The sequence below is a fragment of the Gekko japonicus genome, unplaced genomic scaffold, assembly GCF_001447785.1.
Source record: "Gekko japonicus isolate JY-2015 unplaced genomic scaffold, Gekko_japonicus_V1.1 scaffold465, whole genome shotgun sequence".
NCBI classification, from domain to species: domain Eukaryota; kingdom Metazoa; phylum Chordata; class Lepidosauria; order Squamata; family Gekkonidae; genus Gekko; species Gekko japonicus.
In genome coordinates, this window is record NW_015159724.1 from 1,050,263 (window position 1) to 1,063,448 (window position 13,186).

Consider the following 13,186-nt stretch of genomic DNA (forward strand, 5'->3'; position numbering starts at 1 on the left):
TCTTTTTATTATAAGCGTTCCAAAAGAAATAGAGCCATATCTGTGTCCCCCTCCCTCCTGCTTTGCCCTCAGCCCCTATCGGTACTCTCCCCCGCCCCTGTGGTCTGAGACTCTGCCAGCTCAGTCAGTCTCCCTCCAAACAGCCCAGGATGGAGCAAAGTGCACGTGCACTTTGGTGCTAGCGCGCCTCAGCTCACCCAGCCACACAAGTTCAATAGTTCCAACTCCAGCCTCCGGGGCGACAGAGGATAATTCCATTGGGAAGGAGGGGAGGGGAGAGCCAGGAAAAGGAGGACCGCTCAACCCTCTCGGTTAGGAGATCATGATGCCTCCTGCTGAGGAGTCAGCAGTGACAGGCAGGAGCAGGGCTTTGGGGCTGGCAAGGGAGGGGAGGGAGAGGAGCAGGAGAGCACTTTTTTTTGGAAATCACACCTCTCCCCCCCAGGTGTTTTTAACCCTTTGAGTGGTGTCTGATTCCTGAAGAATGAGCTTCTCTGTCGGGTTCTTTGAAACTGGCCGCTATTCTGCCTCATATTGAAAACCAAAATAGGGGCAGGCTGCACCAGCACGTGGCCGCCCGCGCCCGCCTGGGGCTCCCCCTGCTTGCTGGCTGGTTGGCTTCCCCTGCCCCCCCCCCAAATACAGCCGAGCGGGGTGGCCTCCAGGCGGGCAGGCGAAGGGGCTTGGTGCACATGCCGACCTCGCCGCCTCCTTCTCCTCCTCTCCTCCTTCCTTCTGGCACAGGGGTCAGGAGGAAGGCGAAGGCACCCGCAAAAGTCTGGGAAGAGCCCTCCACCCCAAGTTGAGGTGCAGCAGCAGCAGCTCCCTGTTTTCAGCAAGGGGGCTCCTGCGGCCAAGTCAAGCCCCCCTCCTTACGAGGGAGGCACCTCTCGGAGGCAACTCCCGTTTTCGACTTGACCCACCCCAAGTTGAGGTGCAGCAGCAGCAGCTCCCTGTTTTCAGCAAGGGGGCTCCTGCGGCCAAGTCAAGCCCCCCTCCTTACGAGGGAGGCACCTCTCGGAGGCACCTCCCGTTTTCGACTTGACCACCACATCCCTGTTGCTGGGCTGGCTGCTCTGCTCCCAAGTGTCTTCCTGCTGTGGCAGAGCGGCCCATAGGGATTTGCACCCAAGCTCTGCCCCCGAAGGAGGGTCACTGGATGAGCAGCAGCAGCCTGGCGCACCACAGGGCTCCCCCTCCCCCTGACTGGACTGCTGTGCATCGGCAAAGGGGCTGTACAGGTTCACCCGGTGGCCAGGGAGGGAGGGGGGGCCTGGCTGGCAGCTGCAGCAGCACTGGGAGGGTTCTCCTGCCACAGCACTGCTCCGGCCTGCTCCGGCTCAAAATGAGTCCTGCTCTATTATATACTCTATTATATCTATCCTCCAAAACCTCCAGGACTATCAACTGATAAAAATATTTTGGCAGTCGGATCGGGAGGGCAATTCCCAAATGGAGTGTCGAACCTAACCCTGTGCAGCCTAATATACGTACTTGTAACATCCAACTTCCTTATACTTTTTTTATTTGTCTCATAATGTTTTTAGTTTCTGTATTCTTAATCATATCATTTGTTATTCCTAGGCCTTTTCATTTTCTTTTCCAGTAGTTGATCTCGTTGGCTGTAATGTTTATCTGCCTGGATAAGCCCAGGTAGAGTAGATCCTCCATCAGATTTTAAAACGTTTACTTTAAAAGGAAATGTTTTAATCCAAGCCCTAGCTTCCATTGATAATTCACCTAGTTCCACTCTCAGTGCTCAGCCTGAGTCACATCCAGGAGTAGTCAATAAATGTCAGAAAAAGTCATATTGGATGGAATCCACTTTTTCAGAAGCATCCTGAATCCAAATCTCTGCACCATATAGGAATTGGTTTAGAACCTTAGCCTTAAATACATTTAAGGCCGAGGGGACAAATTCCCCAATGACAATTTTACAATTGTCCTCCCTACTCTCAAGGCTGTGTTTCTTGCTAGTTCCACGTGTATTTTCCATGTAAGAGATGCTTCAAAGTGGATTTCCAGATATTTAATTTGATTGACCTGTTCCATAGGTTGGCCTGCCATGTCCCATGTGAAGATTTCTTTCCTTTCGGTGAATATTATGACATTGGATTTTGCCATGTTGATGGACAGGCCCTCATGATCACAGTAAAGATCAAAACTTTTTATCAGCTTGCGGAGGCCCACTATTGATCTAGACATTATCACTGCATCATCAGCATATAGAAGGATTAGAACTTTATAGGCTGCGGTCACACAGAACATTTGCCGCGCTGACGATATGGATGGTAGGTGGATTTTCTGGGCGCAATCACACCGCAACATTTGGGAAGCGTAGCTTCTCGCCGAAGATACGGAGTAAAAAAACTAGTACCTCCAAGGTACTAGTTTTCGAAAACCGTGAGGCAAGGGCGGGCGTCTCCAGTGGACTTATGTGGCATCCGGCGCTGTTCATCGCACACAAGGGTTTTTTTTGTCCCCCAAGTCTTTGCAGGCTGCGCAACAGCACCCAACAGCGCATGCACACAAAGAGCGATTGCTAGTGCGATCACGCCGCGTGGCTTCTGTGCCGTGCTGCAGGATACCTGTCTGGTCGGCATCTCCCCCCTAACCACGGGACCTCGACCGGGCGGCCACGCGTTAGTTTCCTCCAGGGATATTAGCCACGCCTCCCCCCCCGCGATATCCGGCCCGTGTGACCGGGGCCATACTTTGATAAATGTGGAAGATGACATGTTTCCTTCAAGAGACATGGTCTGAGGTTATTAATATATAAATAGAACAACAGGTCACAAGTAAACATCCATGTCTGACTCCTTTGTCTAGGATAAATAGCTCTGATAGCTGTCCTAACTCCCCACATCTAACCTGGGTGGAGGTATCTATCATCCATCAATCTTTTAAAAAGAACCCACTCTGAGCAGCAAACAGAAGAAAATGGGGATCAGGAAGCACTCTCTGCAAAGTAGAAGCATTCTTCTTTATCAAAACACTGCAAAGGATTCCCTTGTGGATCTATTTTAATTAGCAGTAAAACAATTTTAAAAACGCAAGGTACAGAAATTATGTCCCCTCTCCAAAACATTGAATATTCTTTGAAATTCACAATGGTTGCCCCTACAACGCGGGCTCATCGGGGATTGTTCTGTAAGGCTACTGAATCCTGAACATTTTTGTTATGCCTTTTCATAGTTCATCACACCATGAGATACTGAAAAATCACTTCAGAAGGGAAAGGGAAAAAAACAGCTCCTTGTAGATGTCAATAGACATTTAGTTAGTTTATTTACAGCCCACTTTTCTCACTGAGACTCAAGGTGGATTAAGGAATACAGAAAGAGAAAATAAATGTTATCTTACACCGTAGAACATTGAATGAACAATGCAATAGGACTAGGAGTACAAAAATGAATGACAATGCAAGCAAACATACAGTATAAGATATACAATAAACATTGCAAATTAACAATGCAATAGAACTAGGAATACAAAACTAAATGCTAATATCAATTGTCCAAGGTCTATCTGGGTGCAGGGTGGTTCAGAGCTGTTATTTTATTTATTTATTTATTTATTTTTGCATTTATATCCCGCCCATCCCGTAAATGGGCTCAGGGCAGGTTACAACATGTTACTGTTCACGCCAAGGTAAAGGGAAGGCAGAAACCAGTACAGCATGGTCAGAATTCAGTCCTTAGGTCATACACGGAGTCAGAGAGTTGTCACTAGAGCAGGTTCAAGGCAAGTCCAGAAGTCAAAGTCCAGAAACAGTCCAATGGGTCACAGGAGCGAGGCAAAGACAGGATCAGTGGCAGCAGGGTCAAAGGTAGTTTGACCCATTGCTTCCATATCCAGTCTCTCTTTCTCTCCATCCTTTGTAGCTGAGATGCTTGTTTTGCAGCTGGGCTGCATCTGGCCCATGCATGTGTGCTCCTCCTTACTAGATCCAGCTGTCTCTGGGCTGCAAAACGTGCACCCTGTCTTCTTTCCAGTATTTCATGCTGGACTGTCTTCTTTCTGCACTACAGTGGCTCTGGAGATGGAGGAGGTGAGGTGGGTGGTGGGACGTTGTCTGATCCTGAATCATGGGCCTGGATAGTTGGGATGCTGGTATCATACAGTAGCTCCTTATTTGGCAGAGTAGCAGTAACTCTGTATAGACTTTGCTGTAGCATCACATCCTGGCGACGGCGGTGCAATGCCTGTTGCCATCCCCCGCGGCAGAGTTCCTGTGAAGAATTACGATTCCCCGCCGCGATTCAACGAGACTTGGCAGCCCTACGCAGACATAAGAGATGCAATACAACCAATGCACTTTAACATTTAAAATAAACTCTTTATATAAACAAAGCATGGAAGTTTTCATATAAATCCTCATTCATTCCTAGTTGGTTGCTATTACTTCATAGCAATGAATCGTCAGGATACACAAAACAAAAAAATTACTAAGCACATAGATAACGTGTATATTGTAGGTCCATATATTGTAAGCTCATAGATAATAGAACAGCGTATGAGCTTTCCAGGCTGTACTTGGGAGGCTGCAGCTCTTCTCAGTTGAATCCAGGATTTACCTGCAATAATTCAAGGCAGGCTTTAACACAGCAAAGTTTATACAGGCCTCTCCCCACCCTTCTGATGATGTTGCCTCTTCCTGGGCCAGGCTAAACTGCTTGGCTACATTAACAAAGAATACTAAGGAAGATGTATTGCAACAGTTTTAAAAGGATCAACAACTATAACATTACATATTTTCACAACCATATGAAATCACTATTAAGAATCTTAATAGTCCCAAACCAACATTTAATACCTTCCCAAGAAGTAACTTCACCTTTGGTTTGAAAGGATCTCTAATAATTACATTGGTTAACAGCATTTACCTGCAACAATTCAAGGCAGGCCTTAACACAGCAAAGTCTATACTGGCCTCTCCCCACCCTTCTGATGATGTTGCCTCTTCCTAGGCCAGGCGCTGGCTGCTGGGAATACCCAGCCTCCTTTAAGGAAGGCTACAAGCACTGAGCATGCTCCATTAACGAAGTATAGGAGAGGGGAAAGGGAGTTAATTGGCCTGTTGGCAAAAGCAGGCATGCCTGATCCCTGTATGCTGTTAACAGCTACAAAACTGCATGGGTTACATATGGATCGGATCCACATGGCCATATTAGCTGAGTCAAGGTAGGAGGGCAAGTGCCATGATAGGTGAAGCTGATAGTACACTTTCTAGCTGCTCCATTGTCTTGCTTCTCCAGTAGTCATGCTGGGTCTAATATAACTCCTAGTTTCTTAACTGAATCAAGGAGTGCAAGCTGGACCCCACTGAAAGTGGGGAGCACAATATCCTTCAAGACCTTAGTCTTCCCAGCCAGCATTATCTTCGCCTTTATCAGGATTCAGTTTCAGCTTGTTCACCCTTATCCAAAGAATCACAACAGTAAGACCCTAGTTAAAGATATCTACAGAATCACCAGGTGATTTTGATAAAGAGATATAGAGCTGAGCATCAGTATATTCATGACAGCTGCTCCAAAACTGTGAATTATTTCTCCTACGGAATTTACATAGAGATTGAGTAACATGAGTAACATGACTGGATCTTGTGGAATTCTGCAAGGCAAGTCCTAGACTGGTGATAGTTGGTCTCTAAAAGTGACTGTATAGGTCCAACCTGTAAGGAAAGATTTAAGCCAGTCCAAGATGTATCCCTTAATCTTAATCTCATCTTCCAAGCACCTCAGTAGATCCACCATACCAAAGGCTGCTAAGTGATCCAATAGAAGCAACTGAGAGGCACAGCCTTTTTCTACATTCAAATAGAGATCATCAACAAAAGTCACCACTTTAGTCTCCATACATAGTCTGGTCTAAAGGCAGTCTGAAAGCAGACTAAGGTATGAGTTATCCAGGTAGGCCTGAAATTGTTCTGCTGCTACCGCTCTCTCAATGTTCTTGCCCAGGAAGGATAGGTTACTTACTGGGCAATAATTCTTCTCTAGTGATTTTTTTTTCAGTAGGAGATGAATGGCTGACTGTTTTAGTGAACTGGGGAATGATTGTTGGGTTAGTGATTAATTTATGATGTATTTCAGTGTTTCAGTGATGTGGTCCTTACATGTTTTCAGCCACAAGAAGGGCATGGACCCAGAGTAGAAGTGGTGCTCTTCATACATCCTAAAATTGCATCGACATCCATCATGGTTAGCCACTCAAAATGATCCATAAATGGACCGCATGATATGTTGGATTGTTTTTCAAGTGTAATCACTGTACTACAACCAGCACCCAAATCATAAAGTAGTAGAGTGATTTTGTCAGCAAAAACAAAGACAACCCCCCCCCTTCAGGTCAGCAGGTGCCAAGCTGCTGTTGCCAATACACTAAAGGCGCTAAGGTTCTTTGACTTGTGTGGCTAGCCAATAAACCACACAGTGAAAACAAACATCCAGGCAGTAAAGGGTAACAAAAATATTTATTCGAATAAAGGAGCATCTCACAGCTTAATTCAGCCTGGGTGTTCAACAAGCAAATGCAATGAGCATACTTATATACTCTTTTTGCTCCTCCTCACTTTACATCATCACTGACATCATGTAGACATGCTCAGTTCAGTTTTCTTTGTCTGGTCAGCCGTCAATCACATATTTGGCACACAGGATGGTAGCTGGCTGAATTTCCTACTCCTACAACACAGGTGCAGGTCATTATTTCTAATGTATAGCTTTGTTTACTCAGTTCAGTTACAAAATCCTACAAACATATTTCTTCTTTACACAATACATGTATATAAAAGTATCTTAAAGCATTTTTATAAACTTATTTTCACTTACAGGTACACAAAATATAAAAACATATAATCACAATGACATTCTAATGCATTAAACTCTTTACATGAATTATTTTAGTGTTTCAAAATACCTCGTGGCATTAAGCTCTTATAGATGTATTGATTTACACATTATTATTCATTTTGGTTCATCAGGAAATTTTACAGAATTATTTTTGATTATTTATGAAGCTGCTTCTGGTAAAAACTGAAGTAAAACACATAGCTCAGTTTAGCCTGTAAGAGACACTGTTCTACAATACAAATAATTGACCCTTTTTAATCGGTGCCAAGAGTCATGATTTAATGCCCACCCGTGCCTTCTAATTGGCAAATGTGCATGATTTAATTACTTTTGTTTTGGCTGAACTCAATAGCTGGTTCCTCTCTGAAACTTCAAAAAGACACACTTCAGAACACTTTTACTCTGAAGAGAAACCAGAGTAAAAGTGTTCTGAAGTGTGTCTTTTTGAAGTTTCAGAGAGGAACCAGCTATTGAGTTCAGCCAAAACAATCTAAACATATTAAGTTTTGTTTCACATCCCAGTTCTTTTCCAGATAAATTTTAAAATCATTCCATTCTCCAAAAAACTCATCGTCTTCTTTGTTATTCAGTTTTTTTGTAATCTTATCCATTTGTGCCATGAACAGAACTTTTTGTATCCATTCTTCAACCTCTGGTACCTTTTCTGTCTTCCAAAACTGAGCATAAATCATTCTCGCTGTCACTATCAGGTACCAGAGTAAAGTCTTTTTAGTCGTATTGACTTCTTCCATTTTAAGTCCCAAAAGCAGAATTTCCGGTGCTTTTTTAAAAGAACATTTCAGTATTTTTTGCATTTCATTGTGGACTTTTGTCCAAAAGTCTACAGCTTTCTCACAAGTCCACCACATATGATAAAATGAGCCCTCATGCCTCTTACATTTCCAGCATTTGTTTGACATATTTTGATTCATATTTGCAATCTTCTTAGGTGTCATGTACCACCTATACATCATCTTATAACAATTTTCTTTAACATTAGTACATGTCGAGATCTTAATAGAATTTTTCCACAAATATTCCCAGGTTTCCATAGCCACTTCCTTATTCATATTAATAGCCCATTTTAACATTTGTTCTTTAACAGTTTCATCTTCAGTATACCATTTTAACTATTCTAATTAGGCTCTCCCCATTGAAATTGAAATAGAAAAGGAAACAATTGGCAGTGATTGCAAGCCTTTTTAATTAGCACTACTAGCAAACAAAGCTTTGTTCTAACTATTCAAATGTCAAGTCTTCTCCTTCTTTAAATAATATGATACATATATAGATATTCAATCCAAGCATCTAATACATTGAATATGTTAAACATGATCTATGTCTCATTTAACCATAAGTTCTCATTGAGAGCTGCTTCATACAGGGCAAAAACTGTTTCTAAACTCTTCACCTCGTTGGCAAATCTCTGCCAAGTTATTCTGACCAAAATTGGCAGAAACTTTCAACAAGGGAGGATCACACCTGCACTTCAAAGAACACGACTCCCTATTTCTTTGAAGTCAATAATTCCTAATTAAAAGGTTACATCACAAACACTCCTTTTCTTCCATTAAAACAAGGGCTAAAACATGTCAATTAAAAATGATTGAAATCATTTGGTGTTATACAACACTGTCTAGTGTTCTAAAACAGGATGTTAATTCTCCAGGGGAAACCCAAAGAATTTTATCCCAAAGGTTAAGACAACAATAATCAATTAAAAAAACACATTTAAACCTGGGCATACTCTTCACTGCTTTGAACAGTTGAGCTGGGCACAAAGTAGCTGGTACCAAGATAGAAGTGAAATAAGATTTCTTTGAAACTCTTGCTGCTGCCTCATAGTTCTTCCAAGAAGCTTGGCAGGCCTTGACAGTTTCCTGCCAACGTCATTTTAAGTGTCTTCCAGACCCCTCAAATAATTCAATTCAGTAGTAAACCAAGGTGCAGGATTCCACCTAGAGGGTGAGAGTGGACAATAAGGGGCAACTGTGTCGATAGCTTTCAGGAGCTTCTCACTCTGTACTTTCACTGCGCCTCCCCAGAGTTGTTTGTTCAGATATGAAAATGCTAGGGCATTCTGGAAACCATTCAGATCCATTAAATGTTGTGGGCAGACCAATTTTATCAGCTCCTCTCTCTTGTAGAGCACCAGTGCCACATTCACCCATGTCCTCAGTAGGCAATGTCAGACCACCATGCTGCAGGTCGAACTTGTTACCCCTTGACCAGATCTTTTTCTAAAGATTCCATGCAAAAGATTAAGTCCAAGGCATGACCTTTGTTAGGTATATGGCCCTTCACAACCTGAGAGATCCATAGTGGCTGGAGAGGCTACAAAATCTTGACCTGGCTTGGACATGGTCCCATCAGCATATATGTTGAACTCACCCATGACAATCACTCTTGGGGTTTCCAGCATCAAACCTGAGATTATTTCTGATAGATTAGCCAGTGTCCACTGAGGAATTTCCAGATTCAAAAACAAGAAAAATGTCCCTGGAACATAATGTAAGGAACATAAGAACATAAGAGACGCCAATGTTGGATCAGGCCAAAGGCCCATCCCGTCCAACACTCTGTGTCACACAGTGGCCAGAAATACCAGTGCCATCAGGAGGTCCACCAGTGGGGCCAGGACATTAGAAGCCCTCCCACTGTTGACCCCGCCCCAAGCACCAAGAAGACAGAGCATCACTTGCCCCAAAGCCCCTATCTATACCTTGTGGCTAATAGCCACTGATGGACCTCTGCTCCATATGCTTAATTCCCCTTTGAAGCCGTCCATGCTTGTAGCCACCACCACTTCCTGTGGCAGTGAATTCCATGTGTTAATCACCATTTGGGTGAAGAAGTACTTCCTTTTATCTGTTCTAACCCGACCGCTCAGCAATTTCATGGAGTGCCCACGAGTTCTTGTATTGTGAGAAAGGGAGAAAAGTACCTCTTTCTCTACCTGCTCTTTCCCATGCATAATCTTATAAACCTCAATCATGTCACCCCTCAGTCGTCGTTTCTCCAAGCTAAAGAGCCCTAAGCGCTTTAACCTTTCCTCATAGGGAAAGTGTTCCAACCCTTTTATCATTCGAGTTGCCCTTTTCTGCACTTTTTCCAAAGCTATAATATCCTTTTTAAGGTGTGGTGACCAGAACTGCACACAGTATTCCAAATGAGGTCGCACCATTGATTTATATAGGGGCATTATGATATTGGCTGATCTGTTTTCAATACCCTTCCTAATAATCCCCAGCATAGGATTGGCCTTCTTTATTGCAGTCAACACACTGTCTCGACATTTTCAGTGAGTTATCTACTACAACTCCAAGATCTCTCTCTTGCTCAGTCTCATTGTCAGCAATATGTTGCACTGGCAATCTCTGAAAGAAGGAGTACTCATGGAGGATTATAGCTAGCCCCTCTCCTCAGCCTCCTGAGAGGGATTTATGAAGAACCACATAACCAGGAGATTTTATTTCAGTCTGACAGACTTCATAATTTTCCTCTAACCAGGTTTTAGTCATACAAGCCAGTTCAATTTTCTCCCCTCCCAGCAACCAGGACAGGAGTGGAATTTTACATCTCACATATCTGCTGTTACACAGTATTAATAAAGATGCCCTTACACTGCCTTCTCTCTGAATGGCGTAGAAATTATATAAATAGTACCCTCATGTAATTTCCAGCTTTCAAGACCCTCATTCTAATATCTTCTAGCTGCCTTTTGCACAATGGCATCTAGGGCATCCTAGTCCAGTCCAGAAGAGACTCAGGGCTCTTTTTGTAGAAAAAGCCCAGCAGGAACTCATTAGCATAATAGGCCACACCCAACAGCAGGAACTCATTAGCATATTGGGCCACACCCCTGACAGCACAGCACATTAGCACATTAGGCCGCACCCACATGTTACCAGAAGTGTGGTTATCCAGCCACACCCACCTTTTGCTTGTTATTCTGTTTACCTTGTTTGCTGTCAAAACCCAGGGCTTTTTTGTAGCAGGAACTCCTTTGCATGTTAGGCCACACACCCCTAATGTAGCCAATCCTAATGAGTTTCTGCTGTTGGGTGTGGCCTATTATGCTAATTAGTTTCTGCTGGGCGTGGCCAACTTGGGAGCAGCCGGAACTCCGTTCCTGTGCGTTCCTGCCCAAAAATAGCCCTGAGAGTGCTGATAGTAGTAGAGTATTCATAACACTTGATATCCTGCTAAACTTAAAGAACTCATAACACAGTCCAGAGGTAACTTAGTAATGGGCCATGCAGGGAATATGAACCATTCTTATGCCAGGGTTGTTTGCAGGTTCCAGATAAACATCTTGAGTCTTTTCCTCTACTTTGACTGTCCACCTCAGATATGTCATTAAGGGTTGTCAATGAGGCAACACATTCAAATTCAAACATTATGGTTCCATCATTCTCAAACCTGGTTCAAAAACCTTTTGATAGAGTATCTGCTAAGCTTTCAACAAATTGTTATATCCATAAATGAGCATTAGGTATTCTTGCAGCATTTATGTTCTCAAAGTATTTAAATCATTTTCTAGCCAAATCATTTGCAATTTTTATATCTTAGGAAGAAAAACAATATTTTCCCCTCAGAATTTTGTACCCATTTCATGCTGAATCTCCTTCATTCTCACAAGGAAAATATGTATTTGTAAGCGCTGACTTGTCTACAGAATAGTGTATTAATTGGCACCCAATTGGGAGCTGCCAAAATTTCAAGAAATATTCTTCAGATCTTTCAGCAGCACTATATCCCTGGGGGTCCTCATAGATTCTGTGCCTGATTCCATGCTATGTCATACAAAAGTTTCCTAGGGCACTGACTGATGTGCCAACAGAACAGTTTTAGGAAACTATCTAAGCCATATGCTATTTCCAACTACTGATTTGTGTGCATGTAAAATAGTCCATTATTTTATTCCGTGTGAGATGCTGCAAAGTACTTCCTTCCCATATTGCTCCAGTCTATTTGATGCTCCAGCATCATGAGGCAGGAGTCCACAATTATCTGTTTCCTGCACCAACACTGCTGTAACTGAAAGGGATAACAGCAATATGAAAAGTAGCCACAGGGGCTGAGTTCAGACTGGCAGTTTGAAGCGGGAGGGAGTTGTTGCAAAAAAGAGCCGGATCAAACTGTTCCGGGTTTTCCTGGTCACACTGCGTGGACTGATGCAGGAGCATACCAGGAGGAGGCACGAGGGAGTGTTCACACTGTTGGCCTGGAGGCGTGGCTGTAAGAGGCATTTTCCTCACGGCAGACAGCTAGGTGCATGGACGCCTAGGTGCAGCGGCAAATAGGGCAGGATCCGGCTGCTGTGGGCCATAGGCACATCCGGCAACATCACTACCAATGTTCCCTCTAAACTGTGGAGTCTTGTGAGCAAAAATCCTGCTTTGTGAGCTACTGGCATTAAAGTTGTGAGCCAGTGATGTGGCTGCTGCATAAATTAGTTTGGAGCCCTCCTTCCTGAGCGAAGACAAAAATGTGTGAGCTGGAGGCTATCAAACTGTGAGCTAGCTCACACTAACTCAGCTTAGAGGGAACACTGATCACTACCCCCTCTTCAAGGCAATCACCTGCCGCTTCCTGGTGCCAGAGTGGGGCTAAGAGGTCAGTCAGCGTAAACAGCTGGCGCACATTATTAACGTGGGCTGTTCCTGTCTTTTAGCGGTTAGCGTTCACACTTCCAGGAAGCAGAATGAAGCGGGATAAATGGGCTCTCCAGGGTTTGCTACTAAATTCACCAGGTATCTTTTAAACCCGGGAGGCAAGCACTATAAGATGGGTTGAGTACAGGTGGGGAATGCCGGACAGATGTGCCTGTGTGAACGGCCCCTTTAATCTGCTTGTGAAACGTTCCTCACACGCGCCTATATCGGGGCAAACTGCCAGTCTGAAATCGGCCAGAGAGTGTGAAGACAGGACTGGGCTCCAGTGTCAGATGGTTTCCATTTAAATCTAAAGGGCAAAGTAAATGGGAAAGATTTGGAGAGGGGAAGCCTCTTTGTACATTATACTCTGAGAGCAAGAGACACAGGGTCAGGTTTTCCCTATGCAATAATGTCCCTCAGTCCACCATTGTATCTAATCCAATATTATAGGACAATATTTCTGGGGTTTTCTTTTGAGAGAGTCAGCAATTGTATTCTTGAGGCTGTTGTTATATTGTTAATGGGTAATGTTTTTAATTTTTCTGAGATTATTTTAATTATACTATTAGAAGCCACCTTAAAGCCACCTTAGAGCTATTATTAGAGCAAGGCAAGTCTTGTAGACAGACAGACAAACCAACAGACTGACAGATTGAATACTGCAGTGAAGTA

At 43.6% G+C, this 13,186-nt stretch overlaps 1 protein-coding gene across 1 annotated transcript in view; it reads left to right on the forward strand.

Annotated features, from left to right (window-relative positions):
- The window catches only part of TPO (thyroid peroxidase), a gene marked incomplete at its 3' end in the record, with an annotated part of 92,662 nt that overhangs the window by 45,223 nt on the left and 34,253 nt on the right, over window positions 1-13,186 (forward strand). The window lies entirely within an intron of this gene.